The 21,546-nt window shown below is 40.2% G+C and overlaps 1 long non-coding RNA gene across 1 annotated transcript; it reads left to right on the top strand.

Annotated features, from left to right (window-relative positions):
- Positions 1-7,320: 7,320 nt before the first annotated feature.
- On the top strand, positions 7,321-17,213 carry LOC116421968. Its single transcript, XR_004232565.1, has 3 exons — positions 7,321-7,435; positions 12,715-12,868; positions 14,220-17,213. It is a non-coding gene; the product is annotated as an uncharacterized LOC116421968 (long non-coding RNA).
- The last annotated feature ends 4,333 nt before the right edge of the window (positions 17,214-21,546 follow it).

Genomic DNA, 21,546 nt, shown 5'->3' with positions numbered 1-21,546 from the left:
CCACTCAGGAGGATGTCTTCCTGAACTATTACAAGTAGAGGACTGTGTCTGGGCAAAAGCTAGGTGGTACCATAGTGCACAGAGAGAGTGCAGGGCTTGGAGTTGAGAAAACTCATCCTGAGTTCAAATATGACCTCAGACACTTACTAGCTGTGTTACCCTATTTGCTTCAGTTTCCTCATCCATAAAATGAGCTGGAGAAGGAAATGGCAAATCACTTCAGTGTCATTTCCACAAAAAAACACAAATTTGGTCATAAGAGTTGGACACAACTGAAAAGACTGAACAAGTTGGAACAGTTGGCTATCTGCTTTAGGATGGACCTAGTAGATGGTAGCAATCATTAAGATGAGGCACTGTCAGGGTGTGAGTAGTGGGTAACATGGTGGGACAAAGTCACTCTTAGAGTGGAGGACTATGTATAGTTGAGTTGACCAACTCTAAAGTCAACATTTGGAAAGAAAGAGGCCAGAACATGGGAAATAGAGGAGAATAGGAAGGGATTAAAGAAAAGGCATTCTCTGGATGAAGATTACCATTATAGAAAGACCCCAAACCCTAGGTTTAGCTTTAGGATGAAAGGGAGGGGCCTCAGGAAAGAATTATCTCATCAAAGAGTTGATCATATTTCCCATTTATCACCTCCACTAAGGCAGAGATAGCCCAGCCTTAAGGGGATGAGCTGCTTGTCTGAGGAGGGATTCAAAAAGTAGGGAAGCCTAGATGAGAGCCATCTCTTGTGGAAGGATTAAAAGGGACATTAAGAAGGGGAGAGGAGACTGGATGAGATTATTCTGGATAGAGATTAGGAGGAAAAAAAACCATCTTGGACACTCCTGCTGGGGATTTGTGCTTGCACTGCGGAGATTTGTGAAGACTATTTGATCTGGAGTTCCAGATGTATTCATGATGTGAGTCACCCCACAAGTCCAGACTCCTACTTTTATTTTGGTTTAAAGAGATCAGTGATAAAACTCTGCCTTGTCTGCCCTAAAGGCTGGGTGACCTCTAAAGTGCCCTACAGTTTAAGCATTTTGTGACTTCTATGGAGGTTCCAAACTCTTTTCTCCCCCTTCAGTTCTATAAACTATTCTCCCTCAATATCGAACTACCTCTCCCCCATCCTTTCCTTTGCTTCAGTCTCAAAGGAAGAGGTCATCTTTTTTTTTTAAAAATTTTTTTTAAATTAAAAGTTTTTATTTTCAAAATATATACATGGATAATTTTCGACAATCACCCTTACAAAACCTTGTGTTCTATTTTTTCCCCTTCTTTCCCTTTCCTCGCCCCCCCTCCCCATTGACAAATGATTCAATATATGTTAAACGTGCAATTCTTCTATGCATATTTCCATAAATATCATGCTGCATAAGAAAAATCAGATCAAAAAGGGAAAAATGAGAAAGAAAACCAAATACAAGCAAGCAAACAACAAAAAGAGTGAAAATACTATGTTGTGGATCACATTCAGTTCCTACTGTCCTCTCTCTGGGTGCAGATGGCTTTTTTCATCACAAGACTATTGGAACTGATTTGAATCATTGCATTGTAAAGGAGAGCCACTTCCATCAGAAGTGATCATCATATAATCTTGCTGTTGCCATGTACGATGATCTCCTGGTTTTGCTCATTTCACTCAGCATCAGTTCATGTAAGTCTCTCCAGGCCTCTCTGGAATCATCTTGCTGATCGTTTTTATAGAACAATAATATTCCATAATATTCATATACCATAACTTATTCAGCCATTCTCTCCAACTGATGGGCATCTATTCATTTTCCAGTTTCTTGCTGCACAAAAATGGCTGCCACAAACATTTTTGCACAGGTCCCTTTCCCTCCTTTATGATCTCTTTAGGATACAAACCCAGTAGAAATACTGTTGAATCTAAGGGTATGTACATTTGATAGCCCTTTGGACATAGATCCAAATTGCTCTCCAGAATGGTTGAATCAGTTCACAATTCCACTGACAATGTATTAGTGACCCAATTTTCCCATATCCCTCCAACATTTGTCATTATCTTTTTCTGACATTTTAGTCAATCTGAGAGATATATAATGGTACCTGAGTTGTCTTAGTTTGTATTTCTCTGATCATATGATTAGACTCATATCATATGGCTAGAAATGATTTTAATTTCTTCATCTGAAAATTGTCGTCCATATTCTTTGACCACTTATTGAATTCTTGTACATTCAGTCATGTCTCTATATATTTTGGAAGGGAGGACTTTATTAGAACCCTTGAATGTCATTCCTGTCTCCGCCCCCCAGTTTAATGTTTCCATTCTAATTTCATCTGCATTTGTTTTGTTTGTACAAAACCATTTTAACTTAATGTAATCAAAATTATTCATTTTGCATTCAATAATGTACTCAAATTCTTCTTTGACCATAAATTCCTTCTTTTTCCACAGGTCTGAGAGGTAAACTATCCTTTGTTCTTTTAATTTGCTTATAATATCACTATGTCTAAATCATGAATCCATCTTGACCTTATCTTGGTATATGGCGTAAGGTGTGGGTCAGTGCCTAGTTCCTGCCATACTAATTTCCAATTTTCCCAGCAGTTTTTGTCAAATAGTGAATTCTTATCCCAAAAGTTGGGGTCTTTGGATTTGTCAAACACTACATTACTCTAATCATTGACTATTGTGTCTTGTGAACCTAACCTATTCCATTCATTGACTACTCTATTTCTTAGCCAATACCAGATAGTTTTAGTAACGGCTGCCTTATAATATAGTTTTAGGTCTGGTATAGCTAGGCCACTTTCATTTGCATTTTTTCCATTAATTCCCTTGAAATTCTTGACCTTTTATTCTTCCAGATGAATTTTGTTTTATTTTTTCTAGCTCTGTGAAGTAATTTCTTGGGAGTTTAATTTGTATGGCACTGAATAAATAGATTAATTTAGGGAGTATTGTCATTTTTATTATATTAGCTCAACCTATCCATGAGCACTTGGATCATGAGCACAGAGATTAGATCTGACTTTATTTGTGTGGAAAGCGTTTTGTAATTGTGTTCATATAGTTCTTGACTTTTGAGAGATCATCCTTCTTGCCAGGAATGAACCTTTGACTTGCATTCTTTTACCCCCTACTCGCTTGCAGTTCTTCTATCTCTCTGGCACATCCATCCATACCTTTCTTACATAACCATTGTCCATGTTTGCCCAAAAGTTCACCACCCACCATGTTGGAGAACCTTCTTCAGTTTCTCCTAATGGAACCCTCTGGCTGTCCACCTGTCATTGCTTGCTCTTGCTATATAGGAGCAGATCATTCTGCAATCCATTGGTGACATTCTGTACTTCTGGTCTTTGAAGTTCCTTGTTGGATACATATTACAGCTTGTTCACTCCACTCTTTCCTGCCACGAACTTCTTCACTGTCTTGTGTGATTTCATTTTCAGTTCTTTGGAGACAATGATGTTACATATATTCTTGTCACAGTAAACACCAACCTTGGGCCAATTGCCACCAGCTGCTTCCAAAAGTGAGGTCTTTCTTAGAGTAGCAAATATCTTGAAAGGGAGAGGAGGCGACATGGGTCAGGTGAGTTAAATCTCTGCCACCAACTTTACCATTTGTCCTCAGTCCTAAGTGGAGGCCATACAGGACTCTGTTCCCAAGACCTCCTTGTGGAGAAAGAGCCCAATATCCCTGCCATGACCAACACCAGCTGCTGACCAATGACAGACATAGCCATACGTCCTGGTAACTTCTAATCTAACCTCAAAGCCATCATCTGTGACAACAACTCAAAGGAAGATGTGAGTGGGCAACTGTCCCTGAAGGTGCTATAGTCCCCTCTTTCTCAGTTATCCCAGCAACCAAAGAGTCAGAAAACAATCCTTCTGGGCTTCCTTTCAAGGAGGATCTAGCTCGTCATCCATCTATACTGTCTTCCTAATGTTCACAGACATAGTGCCTCACTTCAGACCTGGATCACCTTTTCCTCACATTATTTCATCAATCTATCTGATCACTCTGCATCATTTCCCCCTATCCATCCTTCATTTGGCTGCCAAAGTAATATGCTCAAGGTACAGATCTGAACATTCCCCTTTGCCACTGAAAAAACTCCAGTAGTGCTTATTACATATAAGATAGAGATAGGATAAAATGCAAATTCCTCCATTTGGAAAGTCCCTCATAGTCTTAGTCCCACCTGTTTCTCCTGGCTGATTGTACTTTATGCCTTAGGCACATATTTCCACCCTCCATCTGAGGAAAAAAAATCAATGTCTTGGGGGGATCCAGAATTCCCCCTTTTTCTAAAGTCCTCTTTTCAAAGCTCAGTCTCAGAAGATTGAAATAACTCTCTTTTCAACATTGGTCAGAGCCCACCCAGACTTCCTAGGAATCGAATCTAAGATGAATACCTGCACTTTGTGTTTCACTCCAGCAAGCGTGGGTGGGGTAGATCCTTGACTAGACTGCCAAGGCTTGGGGTGCTGTGGGTGTATGGATGGTCTCTCAGTCCAAGAGTGACTTGATGTCACTCTCCCAGCCCTTCTTTGGAGTGAGCCCATTTCTCTTCATGAAGTCCATTCTCATTAATTGTTAACTGATCAAAATGGATTACTATCCTAAGCAACACAACTCTTCCAAGGTAAGTGAGCTCACTGTGAATTCACAATCATGAAGGGTCTTTGGCATTCAGGAGTGTCACTAACCCTTTTATTAATAAAATGCTATCATCATTAATAAAATGATTAATTACTCATATACCAGGTCTCGAATGTTTTAAACACAATACAACTATACTCACTAGTGTTCATATCTAATGAACATTAGATTGTAAACTCTTTGAAGGCAGGAACTTTTTTTTCCTGACTTTAGATCTATGATATTTAGCACAATCATCAGCACATAGTTGGCACTTAATAATTGTTATTGTCTGACATCACATTCCATTTTCCTTTCCCAGGATTTTGTATAGGCTGTTCCTATGCCTGGAATGCCAGTTCCACTGTTGCTTTGGAACCTCAGAAAAATTCCATGAAACATTTTTTATTGATCTTTTGTTTTTATATTATTCACATATCCCCCAATCCTTTCTCCTCTCCCAGAATAATTTTCCTAACAATAGTCTTTGTTTTCATATTTTGGGGATGGAGACAGCACTGGCTAAGTGAGTTGCCCAGTGTTGCTCATGAGGTTTAAATTTAGGTCCTTCTGATTCTAATAATAATATTTTTTTAAAAAGAGGAAAAAAAATCAAAACCAATGAAATAAAACAAAATTTCACTTTAAATAACATTCCTAGATCCTTAGCTTTACAAAGGATGAACAGAGGGGGAAATAGCTTCTCAAATCTCTTATTTGGGATCAAGCTTGACCATTATAATTTTTTTTAAAGCTTTTTATTTTCAAAACATATACATGGATAATTTTTCAACATTGACCCTTGCATAGCCTTGTGTTTCAGATTTTCCTCTCTTCCCCCCATCTCTTCCCTTAAATGGCAAGCAATCCAATATATACTAAACATGTTAAAATATATGTTAAATCCAATATGTGCAAACATATTTATACAATTCTCTTATTGCATAAGAAAAATCAGATCAGAAAGGAAAGATAATGAGTAAGAAAACAAAATGAAAGTAAACAACGTCAAAAAGAGTGAAAATGCATGTTGTGATCCACATTCGGTTCCCACATTTCTCTTTCTAGGTGTAGATGGCTCTCTTCATCACAAGATCATTGGAACTGGAATCAATCATCTTGTTGTTGAAAAGAGCCATGTCCATCAGAAGTGATCATAGTATAATCTTGTTGTTGCCATGTATAATAATCACTTGATTCTGCTCATTTCATTCAGCATCAGTTCCTATAAGTCTCTCCAGGTTTTTTTCAAAGTCATCCTGGTCATCATTTGTTACAGAACAATAATATTCCATAACATTCATATACCATAACTTGTTCAGCCATTCTCCATCCACTCAGTTTTCAGTTTCTTGCCACTACAAAAAGGGCTGCCACAAACATTTTTGCACATGTAGGTTCCTTTCCCTCCTAATCTCTTTGGAATACAGGCTTGGCCATTATAATTTCACATTATTTAATTTTTATTGTTTTATGACTGTGTTGGGCTGCTCTTTTCTAGTCTCCAGTTAGTATAGAACCCTTGTGAGAGGGCTGGCCCTGACTACTAGGAAAGGAGGTTGGAGATCATCTTTGGAAGTTTCATTAGAATTAACTTTCTGGGAGGAGCTAAATTCTATAACCTGTCCTCCAGGAGAGCAGAAGAAGGTGTGGAGATGGGACAGAAGCCCCTGGAGATGGCCAGGAAGGCCAAAGTCTGGAGTCATAGGGCCAGGGGGGCAGGGAAGGGTGCGAGAGTGTGGGGGTTGTGGTGATGCAGGGATGTTCTCCTGTAGGATGGCTTCTGGGGAAGGATGGAGCATCCAGCTGAAGTGTGGTGAGGACTCCTGAGGGGAATAAAGGTTGGCTGACTTTTCCCCAAAATGAAAGAATGATAATTAAACACTTATTTTGTACCAGACACTTGGGATAGAAAGAAAAGCAAAAATGTAGTTCTTCTCTCAAGGAGCTTATATTCTAACGGGAAGGACAACATGCAAATATGTGCATATAGTACAAATACACACACATGCACACATGTACAAGCACATACATCAGATGGAAGGCCCATCTGTAAAATGGAGGGTGAGAGTGGGCTTCTGAAGCCTCTCCCAAATCTTAGTTTATGAAACTAAATCCTTCTCTATAACCTGTGAGGCTGACCTTGGAGGCCTTTTCCAGTAGGAGATCTAGAGGTAAGTTTCCATCTTGTCCCTGTAGGAATTCAGCAAATAAAGGCTCTGGTTTAGGGAAAATCTCATGAAAACCATTCTAATCTTCCTTCTATACCTATATTTCCAGCCTTCAAATCCTTCCCATTTGCCTATAATGATGATGATGATGATAATACCTCACTTTTCTATAAGGTTTACACATTTTCCCCTTATAGATGGGGCAATATGAATTATTATGCCTATTCTATCGAAGTGGAAACTGAGGTTCGATCACATAAGGGGATTTTCTTAGAGTCTCACAGCTGGCAAAAAGTGGGCTGTGTCCTTACAGGCTTGCAGGCTGATGCAGTCACATTGCCTGGAGATGGGTAAGGTCCATCAGGAGGCAGGGGCTGGAGTCCAGAGACTTTCTGTGACCAGTTGGCCACTGACATGCTCAGGGGAATTTGCAAAGAGGGACAGGTTCCAAACACCAGATTTTTCACTGGACACCTAGGGGTGACCCGTCTGAGCAAACATCAACCCGCTGTGTCCTTTGGACTCTGATCTGATTCGTTCCCTCTCCTCCTGTTCCTTTGCTTTGCTGAGAGCAGGAAGTGCTCTTCTAGACCCCAGAGCATAAGGGAGGTATCACCATGTTCATAAGCTTCTGCAAGCATAGAAGGTAAGAGTTGAAGGGGATTTTGGAATATATATTTGCAAATCATCTCTCCCATCAAACTAAGAATAGGGAATATTTTTTGCCTTTTTCTATCCCCAGCATTTAGCACAATGCTGCACATTTTGTTGTTGTTTTTCAGTCATGTCCGATTCTTTGTGACCCCATTTTGGGCTTTTCTTGGCAAAGACAATGGAGTTGGTTTATTATCTCCTTCTCCAGCTCATTTTATGGATGGGGAAACTGAGGCAAGCAGGGTAAACTGATGACATTTGGGGTGCAATCAGAATCTGTAGAAGACCTCCAATGATGAGGTACAGGTCATCCCCCAAAACTATATCATGTTGAGAGTTATCACAAAAAAATTTATAGACCTAGACCTTCTCCAAATCAAGAGGCAAATCAAGCAGACTAAATTCATAAGGGTTTTTTTTTTTTTTTTTTTTTTTTAGCAATTAACAAGGGGAAAGACAAATTCCCTAGGAGAGACTCCATTAAGGCAAATGGGGTTAACCCTAAAAGGAGTTTAGGCCTAGGTCCTAATAGGTGACTTCTTAGCAAGCAGATTAACCTCAAAAAGAAGTTGCGGGGAAACACAGGTTAACTCTAACAGGGATTTAGCACCGTAACAGGAATTATCAAGTTGGTGAGCTAAGTTAAATCCTTTCATAGGGGAAATATAATCTCAAGAATTTGACATCATAACTTGACTTTGTGACTGGATACATTGACTGTGGAGTTATGATGATTTTGTCAATGCAAAGAATTCATTCAAGAATTCTGCCAGAGACACTAATGTGTTGTTGATGGAATTGTGAAATGATCCAAGCATTCTGGAGAGCAATGAGGAACTATGCCCTAAGGCCTATCAACCTGTATACACCCTTTGACCCAGCACTGCCATTACTGGGTCTGTATCCCATGGAAATTATGAAGGAGGGATAAGGACCCACATGTGCAAAAATGTTTGTGGCAGCTCTTTTTATGTGACAAAAGATTGGAAACTGAGTGGATGCCCATCAATTGGGAAATGGCTGAACAAGTTATGGTATATGAAGGTAATGGAATATTATTGTCTATAAAAAATGATGAACAAGATGATTTTAGAAAGGTCTGGAAAGATCTACACAAACTGAGCAAATCAAGCAGAACTAGGAATATATTACACAATAACAGCAAGAATGTGCCATGATCAACTCTGAAAGACTTGGTTCTTGTCAGTGGTTCAGTGATCCAAAGCAATCCCAACAGACTTTGGACAGCAAATGCCATCTACATCCAGAAAAAGAACTAGGGGGATTGAATATAAATTAACACATGCTATATTCACTTCTTTTTTTGTTTTCTTCTTCTCTTCCATGATTTTTCCCTTTTGCTCTAATTTTTCTCTCCTAACATGATTTATAAAGCAGTCTGTATTAAAAATAAATTTTTTTTTTTTTTTAAAAGAGACTTCCTCCTGGCTTGGGCCTGTAATTAAAATCCCATTTGAACAAAAAAGCCCGTTTAAGGCTTGGATGATCCTATCAGTGCTCTTCCCTGTTTGTCTCAGGGAATAGCCAGACTTCCAGATTGCATGCAGTGATACCAGTTCTTTGTCTATGGCCCAAATTAGCCATCCAGGACCCTGATTAGCCAGGGTCCCACAGGCTATAAGTATCTGAGGCCAGATTTGAGCTCAAAAATATGAGTTTTCCTGATTCTAAGCCCAGAGCTGTATTCACTGCACTACCTAGCTGCCCCTAATTTAATTCAACTAAATTTTCTTTTCCACAATTTTTTCCATTACATATAAAATCTATTTTAACATTCATTCTTCCATTAAATTTTAAAAAAATGATTCAACTATAGGACCATAGATAGATAGACTATGTTAGACTTGGAGTTGGGAAAACGTGGCCAGAATCTTGTTTAGTACTTGTGTGTGATTGGAAAAGTCATTTAATCAGTTTCCTCATCTCTAAAATGAGAATAACCAGGACTTAACTTACTAGGTTGCTAGGTGGATCAAATAATAATAATAACAATACAACAGCAACAATTGTAGTTAACATTTACATAGCAGTGACTCTGTCCTAATTGCTTTACAATTTTTATGCCATTTGATCCTATAATAAAACTGGGAGGCAAGTATTATTGTTATCGGCATTTTACGGATGAGGAAACTGAGGCAAGGCGATGAAGTGTTATACAGCTAGGAAGTACATGAAGCTGGATTTTCCATCCCCTGCCCCCCATTCTTCCCCATCCCCTGTCATCACCGCTAAATCTCCAGACATCCTGATCCCTATCTGATCACTGGATCCCGATGGCTCTGGAGGGGAGGCCGGTGACCTTGCACAGCTCCCTCACTTGAATCCTATTCACTTGCATGTTATGGCACCACCTGTTGGAGAACAACAGCAGCCTCATCACCACTTCTTCCTGCTTATTATCCATCCTGTCCCCCCTTTCCCCAGTCATTCTGTTGGGGCTCACTCTGGCTGCTGCCCTGCCCCTCTCCTAGAGGACTGAGCCCTTTGATACCCAATGTCTGGTGGGACCATGCAGTGTCTTGCCCTTATTGCTGGCATGAGCAGGGAGGGCACAGCTGCATTCCAGTTTTGAACATCTGGCTCAACTCTGACCCAGAGCCAGCTGAGGTTTTCGCCTGCTGGCTCCAGCAGAAGTGGGCAGCCTCCTGATGACTCACCAGTGTCCTGGTTAACCCTTTCTGGCCCAGAGCCCTTTTCAAGCTATCCCATAAAACCCCAGGCTCTGGGGTTTTGTCATCTGGGAATAATGTGATGTAAACTGGTGTGACCTGAAGAATGACCCTACTCTGGGAGGAGGGGAAAGGGCTCTTGATTAAAGTCATTGAAGTTTGGGATATGGCTTAAGACCCTGGACACCACCCTGAGAGAAACAAGGCATGGTTACCACCGAAATATGAATCCAAGCCTACAAAAGCGTAAAATTCATCTGAGTCCTTTGGATTATGACCATTCCTTAGTCATGGCCACAGCCCTCCCTTCAGATCATTGAATTAAGTCTTATTGACTTCATCTTAACAGGCTTTTGTCCTGTTCTGTCCAATACAACCATATATTGTTTTCTGTTCTTTTAGGGTCTATGATGAGACCTTGACATGCTCTAGGGAAGAAGAAAGGAACTGAGGAAGTCCTATTAAAGACAAAGCTTCTTCTTTTTCATTTAAAAAACTTTTTATTTTCCCTAGTTACATATAAAAACAGCATCTTTTTTTTTTTTTTTTTGGTTATACATGTACAGCCAATTTTTTTTTATTTAACATATTTCCTTATGAATCATGTCAGGAGAGAAAAATCAGAACAAAAGGGAAAAACCACAAGAGAAGAAGGAAAGGAAAAAAAAGTGAACACAGCATATGTTGATTTACATTCAGTCTCCATAGTTCTCTCTCTGGATGCAGATAGCATTTTCCATCCAAAATTTATTGCGATTGCCTTGGATCACTGAACTACTGAGAAGAACCAAGTCTATCAAAGCTGATCATCACACAATCCTGCTATTACTGTGTACAATGTTTTCCTCGTTCTGCTTGTTTCACTCAGCTTCAGTCCACGTAAATCTTCCCAGGCCTGTTCATCATTTTTTATAGGACAATAATATTCCATTACTTTCATATAGCATAATTTATTCAGCCATTCCCCAGTTGATGGGCATCTACTCATTTTCCGGTTCTTTGCCACCACAAAAAGAGCCGCTACAAAAATTTTTGTACGTGTGGGTCCTTTTCCCTCTGACAAAGCTTCTTTTATAAGATGGCAGGATCAATTATCTAGAGCTAGAAGGGACTTCAGAGATTATGTCCTCAGGTTACTGATGAGGAAACCTTGGGAGAGGAAGCCATTTGTCATATGTTACCCAGGCAGTGGATGAGATTGGAGGTGGGATTTGAATCCAGGGTTGGGGAAAGGGTGGGGTATCTTTGCAGTGTTTTCTGCTTTGTTTTCTTTTTTTTTTTTATTTAATAGCCTTTAATTTACAGGATATATACATGGGTAACTTTACAGCATTAACAATTGCCAAACCTCTTGTTCCAATTTTTCACCTCCCCCCCCCACCCCCTCCCCTAGATGGCAGGATGACCAGTAGATGTTAAATATATTAAAATATAACTTAGATACACAATAAGTATACATGACCAAAACATTATTTTGCTGTACAAAAAGAATCAGACTCTGAATTATTGTACAATTAGCTTGTGAAGGAAATCAAAAATGCAGGTGTGCATAAATATAGGGATTGGGAATTCAATGTAATGGTTTTTAGTCATCTCCCAGAGTTCTTTTTCTGGGTATAGCTAGTTCAGTTCATTACTGCTCCATTAGAAATGATTTGGTTGATCTCGTTGCTGAGGATGGCCTGATCCATCAGAACTGGTCATCATCTAGTATTGTTGTTGAAGTATATAATGATCTCCTGGTCCTGCTCATTTCACTCAGCATCAGTTCGTGTAAGTCTCTCCAGGCCTTTCTGAAATCATCCTGTTGGTCATTTCTTACAGAACAGTAATATTCCATAATTTTCATATACCACAATTTATTCAGCCATTCTCCAACTGATGGACATCCATTCAGTTTCCAGTTTCTAGCCACTACAAAAAGGGCTGCCACAAACATTCGTGCACATACAGGTCCCTTTCCCTTCTTTATAATCTCTTTGGGATATAATCCCTCTGCTTTGTTTTCTTTTATTTCCTCTAATTCCTTGATTTCATCTCCTTGTGTCTGGATCTCTCTCTTGTCCCTGGACCCAGATGGTTCTGGAGGAGAGAATGAAGCTGGGTGATTTTGCCCCGCTCTCCCTCACTTAATCAAATTCACTTGCACCTTTCCTGATGTCTTGGTCCTCTTCCAGAGTGATGAATGTTTTTTTTGGAAACACCTTGGCTGACCGTGAGCTCTTGAATAGTTTGAAAACTGTCAACTTTCACACGAAGCACAAGTCTGTTCCAGGGGAGAGGCTGCCGGCTGGGCTGGGATCGGGGGACTGGGGACAGGGAGCTGAGCCTCCCGTGGTCCATCCTGACTTGGATCATGGGAACACACACTTTGAGCTGCCAGGGACCTTGGAGGCCACTTAGTCCAGCTCTGGCCCTTGGCACAGGACAAACTCAGCCTTGGGAACAGAACGAGAGCCGAGTCTCCAGCAGGCGCGGTCACCAATGAATCAATGGGAAAGCGTTTATTAAATTCTCAGTGTGTAAAGTGCTAAGTGCTGGGGATGCCGTCCCTCTCCTCAAGAAGCCCCCATTTTAATAGGTGGAGACATAATTATTGGTTTCCGGCACTGGATGAGCTGATAGGACCAAGAACTTTGGTGGTGAGGACTTTCTTTTCCTGGTCTTCTGTGGCTGCGGCTGATGAGGGAAAGGGCAACATCTGCGGCAGAAGATGCTGGGACCCCTGCTTGGATGTAAGGATGGGTCCCATTGGGATGTAAAAGAACCACAAGGGATTATTATTGCACCACACCTCCCCCTAGTGTACACGCAGAGCATTACATCACTGTCTTTAATCTGAAAGGTAGTACTATTTTGTTACGGAATAACCAATAGAGTCTGCAGTCACAGAAGCCTATGATTTATAGCCGCAGTCATAGCTGGGAGGGAGCATTCGAAATCCTTTCATTTTTGTAGATGAGAAAAGTAGCTCCAGAAAGGGGCACATTTTTGAGCTTGAAATATTATCAATAATGAGAATAATAATAATGATGATGTTATTTACACATCAGAGATCTGTTCATGCATTTTACACACCCCATCATTTCCCAGTAGCCCTGTGAGGCAGGGTAATATCGTGTCCATTTTGTCCTCAACCTGATTTCTTGGTACTCCTGGGGGGGGGGGGAAATTCCCTTGCTAATCAGCCAATTGCTTTGCTTGATAGTTTTAGGGGGGTCCTTGGGAGCTCTGAAAAGTTCAATGACTTGTCCAGGCTGATATAGTCACATGGGTGAGGAATCTGACACGGAGAGAGGGTAAATTATCGACTCTAGGTCCTCCAGCTAAAGTGTCTAAGGGAAGTTGGAACCCAGATCGGTCTCCCTGAGTCCAGGTATTGTGTTCTGTCTGTTCTGTCTATATTGTGCTGGCTCTACTATCATCTCTCTGGGTTTCCTGGCATATTGAACAACACCTGGGACAAAGAGGGAGACTGGAGCATCAGCAGTTTCAGCCAACAAGCCTTTCTCCATTATCCCAGCTCACTTTATCAAAGTCCCTTTGGAAAGTATCTCTCAGACCTGGTGAAACAGCATTCATAGCAGAGCTTTCCACAAGTGACCAACACAACCTGGTCTACATTAGATGATGAAGAAATGGTTCATATACTTTGCTGGTTTATTGAGGAAATTAAACCTATTTGTTAAACAAAAAAGTGCTACATGTAACCAGTATTTTTAATACCTATGTAATTTAATTTTTAATATGTTCAGGGAAAAATATCTTTAGTATCTAAATTCCCTTCCAGAATCTTTATTCACATCACGTGGCACAGCAGGGCTCCGAGGAGCACATTTTGGGAAAAGCTGTCTCTAGTACTTTTCTATACGGTAATTTTGACACTTAGCAAAGATCAGAGGATTTAGAATTGGACAATTAGTTTGGCTCTTTCATTGTATAAGGCCCACTGCTGATAAGTGATCGTACAAGGATTTGAACCCTTATCTTAATGTTCCAAATTTCACGTTCTGCCTCTATTCTATGCTGTCATGCGTCTTTTATTATCTTCTGATGATTTTGTCTATTTTTTTCTTTCCTTTGTAGCTGGACTGGAAACTCTTGGAAAACAGTGGAGTGCTTTTACCTCTATCCCTCAGTATCCTTGTGGAGAAAAAAGCAGGAGAGGAAGGGAGAGAGGGAAAGGGGAGCTCCCCTGAGAGGTGGTCACAGAAGTGCATCCAGAAAATAATAAGATGTTTCCTTACTCCTGAGGGACTGATTGTTGTTTGATTAGGGGGAAGGGGAGAAGAGCAGGGAAGGACAGCCTCCAGGGGGAGGAGGTACTCTCTGGTGTGATGGTACCATCTTGAGGATGGGGTCATGCTTTGTGGCAGTCTTCTGGAAGGAGTCTGGTTTCCCCTATAGATTTTTGCTTTCTACAGCTGTGATCCCCGTGCCCTACTTCCCCGTGTAGATATGGCTGTCAATAAGTGAAGTTGTTGTCTAGGTGCTCAATTTATGTCTCAGGAACGATCCGTGGGTCAGCCAGAAATGTTTGGGGAAAACAACCCCTTATTGAGTCCTGGTGCTGAGAATGACACGTAAAACAATGAGCATCAGCTCGATGCAAAGATTTATTGTTCTAAAGTGTTTTTTTGAGAGTGGATTTCTAATGCTGTGATTCCGAGTGGCCTCCCTGGAGCTGGCCCAGTTCCATATCAGAGGTCAGGGCAAAATATTTCTGGGAGTGTTTATCAGGAAGAAAAACAAGCTGGTGGTAGGCAAATATTATTTGGGGACACAAATGTACAAACTTTCCTAAAAAAAATTACTGTCATTATTTTTCTATGAATACATTCTATAAGGTTACAGTCTCCCTTTAATGGAGACTATAAGGCTTAATCTCATAACAATTGGGTTTCCATGCATAAATTCTGTAAGCTACAATCTCCCTTAAGGGATCTCAAGACCACAAGGCTCAATCTTATGACTGGTCAGCTGGGGAAAACCTCAGTTGGGATGCCTGCCAAGTGGTCACTCTGCCCTAGTTATGCTGAAATTCTTAGCTTTGTCTCTAGCAGGCTGACTCTGGTGCCCTTGGACCTGGGGATTGCTTGAGACATTTATTCTCAGAAGGTTTCCTCTTACAACCCAAAATATATATTGTTAAATTAGAGTAGGTTAAAATAGAGTATGGATATCAATTTGGACTAGTTTGAGGAGTGAAATTGTGAGCCTGAGCTCCTAAGGAGCCTTTGTGGAACACAGTTATCCTTAGGAATAGATTGGGGCATCAACTCCATTATCTCTTGAGGTTTTTAGCCCAACATCCTGTGATTATGTGTCTGTGACTGATTGAAAGCAACATCTACTGAACTCCTGGCAGAAATGATAATGTGTGGGTGAGCAGACAGTAGAGAGCAGCCTGGGCATGTTCAGGGTTCACCCAGTTTTCACTTGGTCTCAAGAAAATATCTCCTTCCACCCAACCACCCAATCATCCATCCCCCCCCCCCAATCATCCATCCACCCACCCATCCATCCGCCCAACTACCCACCTATTTACCCACTTATCTGCCTACCCACCCATTTATCCATCCATCCACCCATCCACTCACCCACTTATCTGCTTACCCACCCATTTATCCATTCATCTCTCCACCCATCTACAAGCATTTATTAAATGCCTTTTCTGAGCCAGTCTTGGTGTTGGCTTCAAAAGGCATCGACACTAATGGAGGATGGCCCATATACAAGATCTGTACAAAATGAATGCAAGGTAGTTTGGGGAGAGGGTATGTACTTGCAACAGAGTGGACTATGGAAGGCTTTGTCCAGAATGCTTGAGCTGAGTCTTAAAGGAGACTGGAGTCTTTGGAACCTGAGGTAGCAGGTTGACTCAACAAATTGCTCCTGGGTGTGGCTGGAGCGGGTTCTTTTATTATAAAAACATAAGCTCTGTGAATCCAGGTGCTTAATACCTGTCTGCCCTCCTGGCCCAGAAGCTCATGATCTTGGCATTTCCTGCCTGACAGGTTCTTCTGGATCCTCAGGGTATCATCAAGCCATCTTTCTGCTCACACTCTTAGGGCTACACCCTCTTTTCCTTACTGCCCCTTGACTTCACAGAGGCTTCCTAATTTCCCCCAGGTTTCTCAGAGCCCCCAAGGGAGAGCTGATGTTAGCCCCCTCCATTTCTCACTGTTCTTGAGCTGACGCAGCACAATCTATTTCCCTCCTTGAGATGTCAGGGCCCTGGTTTCTCAGCTAGGATCTCTCTATCCCCAGAATGAATCCATTGAATTAGGATTCTGTTCATCTCCTTATCACCATCAGCTGCACCAGCTTTAGTTCTGTCTGTCACTACCAACTATTGCCTCTGACTGTTTCCACCTATAATGATCATCACTGATAACCAATAACTTCCACTACTGGATACCACTATGTGTACATGCCCTGGATCATAGGATCATGTAGCACTGAAAGGAACCTGAATTCAATCTCCCTATTTAAATATGAGGAAACTGAGGTCCAGAAAGGTCATGTCTTTTGCTTGGGATCACAAAGTAAGTCTGTATTGGAAATCAGGTTTTCCTAACTCCAAGTTCTCCAGTGCTTTAGTCACCACACTGTGCTGAGGGATGCATTTTTACAAAATTCTAAGTTCTTTAAACATACAACTTATTCTCCAGTAGCCGCCATTTTTGTCCATGAGCAATCTAAGTTTGAACTGTTATACCTGCTCACTCTAGAAGTACTGTCTCTTGTGAAAATCTACTGATGAGATCTACTGATATATTACCACTACTGAGTGGTAAGTCTCTATCCTGAACTCATGAAGGGTCCCAGCTCTACTCATTTCAATCTGAACTTGAGTTTCTCCCTAAATTTTCTACCTTCTCATCACCTTTTCTATCTCTTTACCTTCTGCCTCCACTTTGTTTTGTCTTCCTCCATTAGAATGTGAGCTTGAGAGTAAGGGTTGTCTATATGCTTGTCCCTTTTTACATAGTAAATTTCCCTATCATGGTTTTGATATAGCAGATGTTGGCAGAGGAAATGAGGATTTAAAAAAATAGCTTTTTATTTTCAAAATCAAAAAATTACAAAGATAGTTTTTAATATTCACCCTTAAAAAACCTCGTGTTCTAATTTTTTTCTCCCTGATTCCTTACTTTTTCCCTCCCCTAGACAGCAAGTAATCCAATACATGTTAAACATATGCAATTCTTCTATACATATTTCCACATTTATCATCCTGCACAACAAAAATCAGATCAAAAAGGAAAAAAAAATGAGGAAGAAAACAAAAAAAAGTAAATAATAACAAAAAAAGGTGAAAATACTATGTGATCCATGCTCAGTTTCCACAGTCCTCTGGGTACAGATGATTCTCTCCATCACAAATTTATTGGAATTGCCCACAATCACCCCACTGTTGAAAATAGCCATGTCTATCAGAACTGATCATCACATAATTTTCTTGTCTCTGTGTTCAATGTTTTCTTGGTTCTGCTCATTTCACTTAGTATCAATTCATGTAAGTCTCTCCAGGACTTTCTGAAATCAACTTGCTGGTCGTTTCTTAAGGAACAATAATATTCCATTACATTCATATACCATAAATTATTCAGCCATCCTTCAACTGATGGGCATCCACTCAGTGGCCAGTTCCTTGCCACTACAAAAAGGGCTGCCACAAACATTTTTGCACATGTGGGGCCCTTTCCCTCCTTCATGATCTCTTTAAGATACAAACCCAATAGATAGAAACACTTCTGGACCAAAGTGTAAGCACAGTTTGATATGCCCTTTGGGCATAGTTTCCAATTGCTCTCCAGAATGGTTGGATCAGTTGACAACTCCAACAATGTATTAATATTCTAGTTTTCCCACATTCTCTCCAACATTTATCATTATCTTTTCCTGTCAACTTAGCCAATCTGAGAGGTGTAAAGTGGTGCTTCAGAGTTGTCTTAAGGTGCATTTCTCTGATCAATAGTGATTTAGAGCATTAAATGAGAATTTTGGGAAAGTCTTGTGGAAGTGGCAGATGATACACAAAAGCCAACAGATAACATAGAGCTTGTGATCAAATACTTAATCCAAATTTTACAATAAGGTACTGTAAATATGCCATAAAAGAAAAAGGGGAATCAATGGGAGAATGGTTGGGTAAATTGTGGTATATGAATATTATGGAATATTATTGTTCTGTAAGAAATGACCTGCAGGATGAATAGAGAGAGATTTGGACATACATGAACTGATGCTAAGTGAAATGAGCAGAACCAGAAGATCATTATATACTTCAACAACGATATTGTATGGGGATGTATTCTGATGGAAGTGGATTTCTTTGACAAAGAGAAGATCTAACTCAGTTTTAATTGATCAACAATGGACAGAAGCAGCTACACCCAAAGAAAGAACACTGGGAAATGAATGTAAACTGTTTGCATTTTTGTTTTTCTTCCCAGTTTATTTTTACCTTCTGAACCCAATTCTCCCCAAGCAACAAGAGAACTGTTCAGTTCTGCACTGAGTATTGTATCTAAGATATACTGTAACCTATTTAACATTATAGGACTGCTTGCCATCTGGGGGAGGGGGTGGAGGGAGGGAGGGAGGGAGGGGAAAAGTCGGAACAGAAGTGAGTGCATGGGATAATATTGTAAAAAATTACACAGGCATGGGCTCTGTCAATATAAAGTTATAATTATTAAATAAAAATAAAAAAATACCACACAAAAAAAAAGAAAAAAAAAGAAAAAGGGAAAATTCAGACTTTTCTTATATGAAGGGATGGCTAAAAATTTTTGCTTGGATTTTCCAAATCACAGGGGTGCCAAACCTCATGATGTGGAAGGGATAACTATTTGTATTCCCAGCACTCACCAGAGTGTCTGACACAGTAAGTGCTTAATAATGTTTATCTATATATCTGTCTTTCTGTCCTTCCATCCCCCCATCTGTCTATCCTTTCTGTCTGTCTATCTATCTAGATATATAGGTAGACAGACAGATTTATCCATCTGTCATTGACAGCCAAAACTATCAGCTCTTATTTTGTTACCATCTACTTCTCATCATCTGTCAGCTTTGTCACCACCATCACCTTAGATTATCATCTACTGCTAACTAGTGGCTGTTATCATCAATGCCTTCATTATCATTGACTTTTCCTATTGACTGTCTCCATCACCTAATATCATTATCACCGTTCACTGTCACCGTCAACTGCTGAAGCCAAATGCCATCACCAGCTCCCACTACTACCCATCATACTGACTAGGCAACTGTTACTGTATACTGTCATTATTGTCTATTGTCACTACTAATTTCCATCGCCAACTGTCGCTGCCAACCTTCATCAGCAGCTGTTACCAGTACCATTACCACCTGTCATTGCTGATGACTAGCATTACTGGTTACCCCCACTACCATCATGACTGACTAACACTAAAGATCATCTTTCTCTACTGTTACTCCCATCTGTCATCATTACCTATCCATCATTGTCTTTCACAGCAACACAAACATTGCTCCCTCCCTGGGGCTACTGTTGTGTTAGACACAGGGAGTGTCTAAAAGGAGAAATCCAAAATTACAAACAAGGAAGTGAAAGCCCTTGGGTCTAGTGTCTCAAAACTTCACAGATGTTGGTTTTTCCTACAAAATACTGCACTGACATTGATATTCCTAAAATGCAGGTCTGACCATATCACTCTCCTGTTCAGTAAGTGGCTTCAACTTTGATTCCTGACTTCCTCCAAGTCTCAGCTAAAGACTCTCCATCTGCAAGAACTCTTCCTCCCTTAAGTTTTATGCCATTCCTCTATTATTCCTCCTTCCCCCATTTATTCTACTTGTTTATATATAGTTTGTGTGTTTTCTCCCCATTTGGACTGTGAACAGGAACTGTGTTTTTGCTTTTATATCCCCTGCATGGTACCTAGCACATAGGTGCTTAATAAATGCTAATTGACTCTCATTTGGGTTATACAAAATCTAAGGTAGAAGGGATCTTAGAGGTTCCCCTTAGACAAATATGTTTAGCTCTCTCAGCCTCAGTTTACTCATTTGTAAAATAGGGGTAGACTAGATCAAATTCAGATAGAAAAAGTTGAAAGGCTATATGTTGATTTAGAGAACCACAAGTTAATATTATTTCTTTTGTGTTTTTATTTGTTTTGTCAAATGTTTCTCAATTACATTTTAATCTGGTTTAGGCTACATCCTCATGTCATGAGTTTTGACACCTCTGGAAATGAAGGTCTCTTCTAACCTCCACTCAAACAATACTAGTGATGTGGAACTCACCTAGTTATGGTGGTTTGGATGTCCACTTACTGGCTAAGAATGTTAAGCCTATCCTATATCTTTGCTAAGAAAACCCCAAATGAGGTCTCAAAGAATTGGACAAGACTGAAATGACTGGACAAAAATCCTGGTCTCTCATCTATTTTGCTATTCTTTTCCATTGTATAGGTGAATTTATCCCATTCACATTCAAAGTCATGATTACTGACTCTGTATTTCCCTTTATCCTATTTTCTTGTGTTTATCCCTTTCTCCCCCTTTTTTTTATTCTGCCACTCCTCAAAAGTTTATTTTGCTTTTGACCAGTCCTCCCTTTTATAACTGCCCCCCCCCCCACACCCACCCTAACCCCCTTCTTTTATTCTCTTTCCTTCCTACTTTACCGTTTGGTAATATAGAATTCTATACCCAACTGAGGGTGTATCTACATTTTTCCCTTTTTGAACCAATTCATATGAGTGAGGTTTAAGTATTTCTTCCTCCATCATTTTCCTCTCCACTGTAAAAGCCCTCTTTTATGTAAGATAATTCTCCCTATTCTTCCTTTTCCTTTCTCTTCTCCCAGTTAATCTTTCTTTCTCAACTGTTCACTTTTTTTTTGAAGACCATGCTAACATAATCAACTTATCCCATGCCCTCTATCTATGTAAAATCTTTTTAATTGCTCTAATAATGATAAAATTCTTAGGATTTACATGTATCATTTTCCCTCAGTTAATTGAAGGTAGTCTAGGTTTCCCTGTCTCCTCTTTTGCAGGAGAAAGAATCCCCAGTTTTTTTTCAGTTTATCTTTAGATGATATGATTTCTAATATCACCATCCTTGTTGTTTTTGCAAAGAGGGTCAGGGACACACATCCTGCCCTCTAAAATTCATAAGAAGCAATTCTAGTTCCCATCCCTTGTCTGCAGCTTCTGCTGTGTTATTTTTCCTAAGTCTATATTTTCTGCTTTGTGTCCTCTTCCCACTATCAGCTCACAAAAAATGCTTTTGGTTTGTTCAGTGCTATGTGGCAGCCCTGCCTCAGAGGGATGACTAATGTCAGGGCACCTATCCCTATATGAATAGGAGGGATGGCATTCAGAGTATACAAAACATGACTTTTAGC

Source organism: Sarcophilus harrisii, chromosome 2 (genome assembly GCF_902635505.1).
Source record: "Sarcophilus harrisii chromosome 2, mSarHar1.11, whole genome shotgun sequence".
Classification (NCBI taxonomy): domain Eukaryota; kingdom Metazoa; phylum Chordata; class Mammalia; order Dasyuromorphia; family Dasyuridae; genus Sarcophilus; species Sarcophilus harrisii.
Note: the sequence above shows the minus strand (reverse complement) of the source record. Positions and strands in the feature narration are given on the sequence as shown.